The sequence below is a fragment of the Phasianus colchicus genome, chromosome 7 (genome assembly GCF_987193195.1).
Source record: "Phasianus colchicus chromosome 7, bPhaCol1.hap1.1, whole genome shotgun sequence".
NCBI lineage: Eukaryota > Metazoa > Chordata > Aves > Galliformes > Phasianidae > Phasianus > Phasianus colchicus.
In genome coordinates, this window is record NC_143442.1 from 1,266,441 (window position 1) to 1,274,146 (window position 7,706).

Consider the following 7,706-nt stretch of genomic DNA (forward strand, 5'->3'; position numbering starts at 1 on the left):
CTGGCCGTGTTCTTTCTGTTGATCAGCCCCTATTTGAACGAACGCTGTTGGCATCTGAACTCAACATGTGATTTCTTACCACAAGGCTGTAATATCGCTTCTTCCTTTGTAATGCTTTTTGTCAGGGTGGGGAGACAGCACAGACACACAGAAACAAAATACCCCCATCTGATCTCATTACCCTGCGCTTACCAAATTACAACCGCTAGTAAAGGAAACACCTTCAAACATCTCTGAATATTTGAAAGATAAACTTTACTTCCCATAGCTTTTGGGAACCTTTTCATCATACATAACCTATTGTCACCCTTCTTTTCTAACCCCAGAAATTGTCAGTTACAACAGCACAGCACACAGTGATAGAAATCTATGAAGAGCTCTTCCCCAAACAAATTCAGTACTTATTTGTGATGAGTTTTTCAAACCATATCCTTGCAAACATGCCTTTTCCCTTTCCAATCTTCGAGGACCATTGGCATTTTCTCTATTTTTCCTCAATACTCTGTTTTGCTTTGGAAAGGGAAATTTGCTATCATTTCTGTTACCTTTGGTTGCCCTATTTAATTTCTCCGATTAATAATTATCACGTGGAAAAGCTACTGAAGAAAACTCTTCCAATACTCTTTCAATCCCATTTCTTTGGTGTCCTTTCACCATTAAATTTTGCTTTAGCCTTCACACTGAAGCAGGTCATTCTCACAACACACACCTCAGCAGTACCAACATGCAGCTGTTTCTCTTCCAATCATGTGCTCCTTTGCATCTGTGTGATTTGCCAGTAGCATCCACATTTCATTTCTGTCCTCCTTTCCTTACTCTTACGTCTGCCCAATGTCAGTGCAAGAAATCCTCACAGCCTCTGCTTCAGCTTCCCTTCCCATGGGCAGAAGCTTTTCAGGCAGTGAATTGCCCACAGAGCTTTGAACACTGAATTCTTATCCTCACACCTCAGGAACTTTGTGGTACTGATCCTTCTGCAGGTTTGGGGAATACGGCAGGAGTGAGGTCAGAAAAAAAATTAAGATTGAGTTCAGGAGAACGTGGCATTAACCTGCCCCTTCTCTGAAGGCTTCAAAGATGACTTTGTTGGCATCTTAGCTGTCAGCAGGCACAGAGTTAACATTAGGGATTCTGTCTGTTATAAGCACAGAGTAAGATTCTAGAGTTACATTGCTATTCTTACACAGGCACAAGCCCTAGTGTAGAGCCATTGCTGCAAGTTATCTGTAGTGTTAAATTCATATATTCTGTAAAAGCTGCTCGATGCTTCTTGTTCTAGAATAGCACGCGTAGGCTATTGTTCTGTCAATGAAACCATCACTGGGATTTCATTGCATCTGCTGGCTTCAAAACCTCTTTGAGCTAACATAACAGTGAGAAAGTACAGACCTTGCAGCATGCTTTTAATTATTTGTAATCACTTAGGAGGATGGCAAGCCTGCTCACTGCTGCTTGAGGACAGGAGATGCTGATGCCATCCCTATTTTTCAGGACATGGAGGCTTTCCGAGAGTCAACAAAAAAACTGTAGGAATTAAGGTTCACCTGGAGACCTCCTGGAAATCTCTCCCATGTGGTATCCCAATCCAGTGGGGTCTGAAATGACAGTGAGTTATTGATGGAATAAAAGCCTAATAACAGAGGACAAACCCATAGGTGCCCAGGAGAAATACATCTGATCTATTCAAAGACATGAGTAAACACATCCCACTGGGTGCTTATCATCTGAGAATAACTTTGAAGAGGAAAAAAAACAAATAGGTTCTTGAGCACACTGTGTTACTTGAGGAAACCATTTACATCTGGTGCCTCTGTTGTTGGCATGGAGTAAGGGGACCAAAACCTTAAGGCAGCAAGAGCAACTGCTGCATCCATTTTTACATTTTATAGATGTTTTCATTAAAAATGCAATATTGTTACATAAAACTAAGCAAACATTAACTGCGTTGCATAACTTGTGAGCAACTCAATTTCTCCCTCATTTACTGCTTTAACTGCTGCAGTACAGCATTCTGGACCAAATTGACAAAACCGTGAGGGGTTTCTAATGTTACAGCTCATCCTGTGTGAGCAACAGCTTTGCAAAGCCTCCATTATACATATGTATTCCATATATTCCTCCATATATATACTGCCTGGGTAATCAATGGGCTGTGCTCTAAGTGGCTCAGTGCTTTCATTCCTAAGGGACCTGAGTCTATGGGTCTGCTCATCACTGTTCTGGGAAAGTAGTAAAAGAGAAAAGGCCTCTTCTTGAAAGGTTTGAAGGAAAAATTGCCTGTTCATGCTTAGTGCACCCCAGAAACATTAAAAAATACCACCATCATCTATTGCGGTGATTATATGTCAGATTTTATGATTTTTTTTTTTTAAATGAAAGGAGTTTTAATGGGGAATCTATTAGAGTGTCATTAGGTAGGCATGACCATCAAGTAATGATGTGAGAAATGGAGGTGGTGTTCCACCCTGCAGCTTTGCATGGGTTAACTTGAAAAACATCAGGATCCCAATGTTACTGCTGCTTCCTGAGGTTATATTTCTCAGAGATAAATTTTGCAGCGATAGTTGCTACCGCATCAAAGGAAATTCAAAGGAAATCAGGTTTGTGCTCTACACAGACCCATGCACATGGCTTGGGGTGTTCTGGGGGGGTGAGGGGGAGCTCCGCAAAGGAGAGAAGTGCCATGGGAATGAAACAGTGTGGGCAGGAGAGATCGACTGCCATGCTATTGTGGATGGAAATTAAGGATAAATGAATTAATTTAAGGACCTCTTGCTGAAACAGCTCTGCTATTTCCTTCTGAACTAGCAGTTAAACATGCAGCAGTTCCCTGAGTTCTCCATAACTTCTTCCTCTGCATAACTTCCTTTCTTATAACATGCCCTGAGTTTGGATTGCAGTTTTGTTTCCATTGTCTTCTCAAGTACATTTTCTTTTCGCTTTTTGGATTGTTTTGATTTTTTTTAAACTCAGATTTTAGCCTGTTTCCCTAGACTGCTTACCTCTGTACTTTCCTGTGCTGAGAAGAGGCTCACATGGCTGGGAATGCTTTGGGTACAAATGTCCACATGAAAGAGTTGCTAGGCTGCAGGTCAAACGTATGGGGGAAAAAAATGAGCTGAAATTTCAACATTTAGGAAAAAATTACTTGTTCAGCCAAATATCTGGGCAGTCTTCTCCTCAGACCATCATCTTGATAATAAAGCTTTGCTTACCTATTTGTGAAAAGCCACGTTAAAGACTTATTTTTCGTAATATTTATTTGTTTTTAGCAATGTCTACTTTCAGTTTTAATTTTCTATTAAGAAATAAAATATTTTCCTAAAGAAAAGATTGAAAGGGCTCCAAAGATGCACCAACAGGGGACTTTGCTTTAGTAAAATACTAAAGGCTTAACATGCCTATTTTAGCTATTTAACATACAAGCATTTTTCCAACACTGTAATAACATTGTAAAGGATTTTCACATGTTAAGAATGCCCATTGGGAGAGAAAAAAAAAGCATTGATTTCTTAGTGGAAAGAAGCTGTCTCACCCCAGTTGAGATGAATGCCATGTTTTGCAGCACAGCAGTTAAGATGCCCATTTTGTTTCTAGAATTTCCCTTACTGCTCAATGTTGACACAATGAGCATACAGAAAGACATATGAAAAATCCACATATATGTTGTTAAAGAGATAAAGACAAAAATCACTCAACCCTTGAAGGAGCAGGAATAGAAGGTATCTTTTTCTTTATGCTTAACAGCTGAGAATGGAGTGGTAGAGGTTGGAGGTCATCATGCCAACAGCACAAGCTGTGTGGCACATCTTTTACTTTCAAAGATGTGTAAGTAACAAACTCCGGTAATTAAGCATAGGATGTAATAGATGAGCCGAGAGAGAATGCAAAGATCAGACAGTCAACAGTAGGGGAACTTTAATTACCTCAGGAGCAGGCAAGTTGCAAGAAAGCAAGAGGATGGCATAGCCACAAGGGTATAAAGGAAGTAATTTTGTAGGTTAAAGACTCTCCTGAGAAGCTGAAGTACTCATGCATGCAGGTTTTGTTATAGAAGATTTTTAAAGGAGACAGACAAGATGAGACAGTTGGAAGTGAAAGAACAGAGGTTAGATCAAAGCAGCAAACTGAAGTGCTGCACAGCTCCAGCACCAAATAGTACTCAGACCTACAAGAATCTAGGAAATTATGGGTGAAAATCTGTTAGGATAACCTGAACTATAAACAAAATACAACATTGTCAAACTCCAGAGCTTTAGAATTGAGAGCCTCTGGCCAAATCATCAATTTGATAGACTGTCTTTATTTATCAACACTATGGGATCTGAATGTTCTAAAAAGCAGAGACTGCACATTGATGAAACCCTAGATATTGTTCTCAGAAAAAAAGATCTAGATGCTACTGACCCAAATCTGAAATACTCCATACATTGTACTCATTATTGCCATAACACACAACCTAAATCTTGAGGACTGCAACAGAGAGAGCAAAATTGTCCAAGGTTGGCAAGACAATAAGTACCAACTTTTGGACATCATAAAGCTTTAAAATGGGAGACTTTTTAACCAGCTTTTTTTTTTTTTGAAACATCTTGGTGGTTCTTATTACATCCCTAGTACTGCAAGTTGCACACACAGCACTTGATACAAATCAGATTGCTGGAAATTACTCTCCGAATTTCCTTTTGCAGGGGGGTCACAGGGACTTACAGTGATGGCTGCATGGACCTCCTGCTGCTCCTGATTGCGTCGCTCCATGTAGAGCTTCGTTTTCCCCCAGAGCACCCAAAGCTACCCCGTATCTTCATCACATAAGACAGCAAGGGAATAAGCATTTCATAAAGACAGGAGACAAATCAAACCATGGGTAACAGGGGTAGCAAGGAAAAGAAAATAAAAGAGAAAGAAAAGTGAGATGAACCCACCGTGGAGGAAGAAAGAAGAGGCACTGGGGAGAAAGGAAGCAAAGGCAGGAACAGGAAAGCCTGTCCCCCTGTACAGAAGCCCTGCCAGCCACAGACAGAAAGGCTGCCTATGGAAGAGAAACTCAGACACAAAGATATCACAGCAGGAGAGAGGAATCCCCAAACACCTAACCTAAGTAGTACAGCTGAGAGCGAGCAGCAATGAACAGGGGAGACAACAGAAGTCAAGACAAGTAAGGACCCAGCTGGTTTTTTCTTTTACCATTATCAGCTAATGATTCTGGTGCTTGGTTTCTGGGGTATTTCCCAATGGCCACAGAACCTCCAGCAGGTGTCTGGGTGCACAGTGATGGGCAGCAGTGCATCCTGGAGATGTAGCCCAGACCAAAGGCAGCCCTGCAGGTTAAGTTCAAGCGCAGCACCATTGTTCCTGGTAATCGTTAATTAGATGGAATATTCTGCATCTGTCAGCAGCTCAGGCAGAACCATCTCTGCTATAGCTGAATTTTTACCAGCCTGTCTTAGGAGCCCAAACATGGGAAAGATAACCAGAGCAAGACAGATTGATCTGTAGGGAAAGATTCCACAGATCACACTTGATGATTAAACATCATCTTCCTGGTAAAACAAGCAATGGAATTACAGAATGATTAAGGTTGGAAGGTCATTAGGAAAGGCTGCAAAGAAACACCAGACCACCTGGCCCCAGTGCAATAGGCAGCTTGCAAAGTGCCCTCCTACCACAGCCAGTCATCCAAGCTGTATGGCGACCTGCCCTTCCTTCCCATCCCCTCCACTTTCTAAGCCTCAGCGATGGACCTGATGAAAATCATTTTGCTCTGCTTTGGCAATGGGTACAAGTATAACTTCTCCAAACCTTCTGTTTTTATAATGCAAATAAATTTTTTTTGCAGCAGCTTAGAGAAATCCATTAGCTAAATAGTTCTACTGCTTCTGTCTTATGAGCCATAAGGCACGTTCTTACTAAAGGACCTATAAGTTATTACACAAAATGCAATTACAGAACACAGTGTTTATGGTACTGATTTAGTGATCAGTGAAACGAGGCCATCCATCCTTCCACGAGACAACCCAAACAATAATGGTAAAAGTCTAACAGCTTTCCACAAACACATATTTCTCAGAGGAGCGAAGGATGTTTGAAAGCCTATTCTGCAAGATCAACTGAGTCACTTAAATCACTCAAACACCTCATCTAGGAAAGTAGAAGCTCCCCCAGATCCCATCACTTCTTGCTCAAGAGAAAGGAATTCTCTGAATACTAAGCACCAAAGTCATACAGTTTTAGAGCTGTCCCTTCCCACAAACCCAGTCAGGTTAAACCTGTAAATGGTTCAGATCTCCTGCTGACATCTCAGTGTAACACACCCCAGGTTCATTTCCACATCAGCCACAGTGAGATAATGAGATAACCCAGCCCAATGTGATTCTCACTGCTTTACATTGAACGTGCCTGTAACATGATGGAAAACACAGGAATGAAAGCAGAGCTGCAAGAACCAAGGCTGCAGCAAGCAAGGATTTGCTCAAATGCAACAGGCATAGGTACAGAAATAAAGGATAGAAGCTGCTCACCTTTGGAAGACCTCAAGCATACAGGGCTCACCACTGAAATATCCTCACTTCCACTGCCAGTCCTTAAATGAGGTGTGGGAAGGGGTGGATCCTGCCTCCAGCCCTTCCACTCAGGTACATCACGTGCACCTGAGCTCCTCTGGGTTGGCCCTGCATTCCCACCAGGTGCTCCATCACTGCTTCAAGTCATGACTTAGCATTTCTGCTACAGTGCCCTATTGGAGATCTTTGGAGGCAGTCGAACTGGAGGCAGATGGAACCTAGATCCCTGGGCAAAAACCCACCAGCCCTGCCCAGCCCCACTGTGTCAGACAAGTCCTCCCCAGCTCCTGTCCTCAGTTCCCTTGAGGGCATGTACAGGGGAACATTTTTACCTAGAGAGAGGAGATTTAAATCAGCTTTTAGGAAGAAATCCTTTAACCAGAGGCAGTGAGGTTGTGGCACTTCCCAGAGCTGTGGTGTCCCATCCCTGGAGGTGTCCCAGACCATAGATGGGCCCTGGGCAGCCTGAGCTGGGGGGCAGCCAGCCCACGGCAGGGCTGGGCTGGGAGGTCCCTTCCAACCCAACCATTCCATGGTTCTGTGATCTTCAGTGTTCCTTCCAACCCAACCATTCTATGGTTCTGTGATCTTCAGTGTTCCTTCCAACCCAACCATCCCATGGTTCTGTGATCTTCAGTGTTCCTTCCAACCCAACCATCCCATGGTTCTGTGATTTTCAGTGTTCCTTCCAACCCAACCATCCCATGGTTCTGTGATTTTCAGTGTTCCTTCCAACCCAACCATCCCACGGTTCTATGATCCTGAATGTTCCTTCCAACCCAACTATTCCGTGGCTCCATGATTCCATGAGATAGGCTGGGGCAGGCCAGCAGTATCTCCCTGGGTCAGTAGTGGGCAGCTCTCAGACATGCATCCCCAGTGAGCCATTTTGGAGCAAAAAGTTGGGTTCAGAGAAGCCAGTAAAATAAGTTTGGTTAGCATCAAGTTGCATTAATCTGGAGGCAAAGCCAGCTGTCATGACCTTTAAAGTTTTGTCTTTCTTGGCAGGTGGATTTTTACCACATCCTTTTCTTCCTTTTTGTTATTATTATTCTTTAATGGAACCTTTTAAAAAAGTGTAGGGGAGACACTTGAAGTTGTGAGTGCTGGTGGGATGTAGGAATGGAAACATTTATTACATGT

The 7,706-nt window shown here is 42.6% G+C and overlaps 1 long non-coding RNA gene across 2 annotated transcripts; it reads right to left on the bottom strand.

The window, feature by feature from the left end:
- Window positions 1–6,561, bottom strand: LOC116227299 (uncharacterized). Of its 2 annotated transcripts, none has more exons than XR_016467967.1 (3): window positions 5,188–5,417; window positions 3,003–3,085; window positions 1–1,595 (listed from the first exon to the last, which is right to left on the bottom strand). It is a non-coding gene; the product is annotated as an uncharacterized LOC116227299 (long non-coding RNA). The 2 variants fall into 2 exon arrangements; XR_004166539.2 differs by lacking the exon at window positions 5,188–5,417 and adding an exon at window positions 6,522–6,561 and having other exon boundaries at window positions 2–1,595.
- Window positions 6,562–7,706: the final 1,145 nt, after the last annotated feature.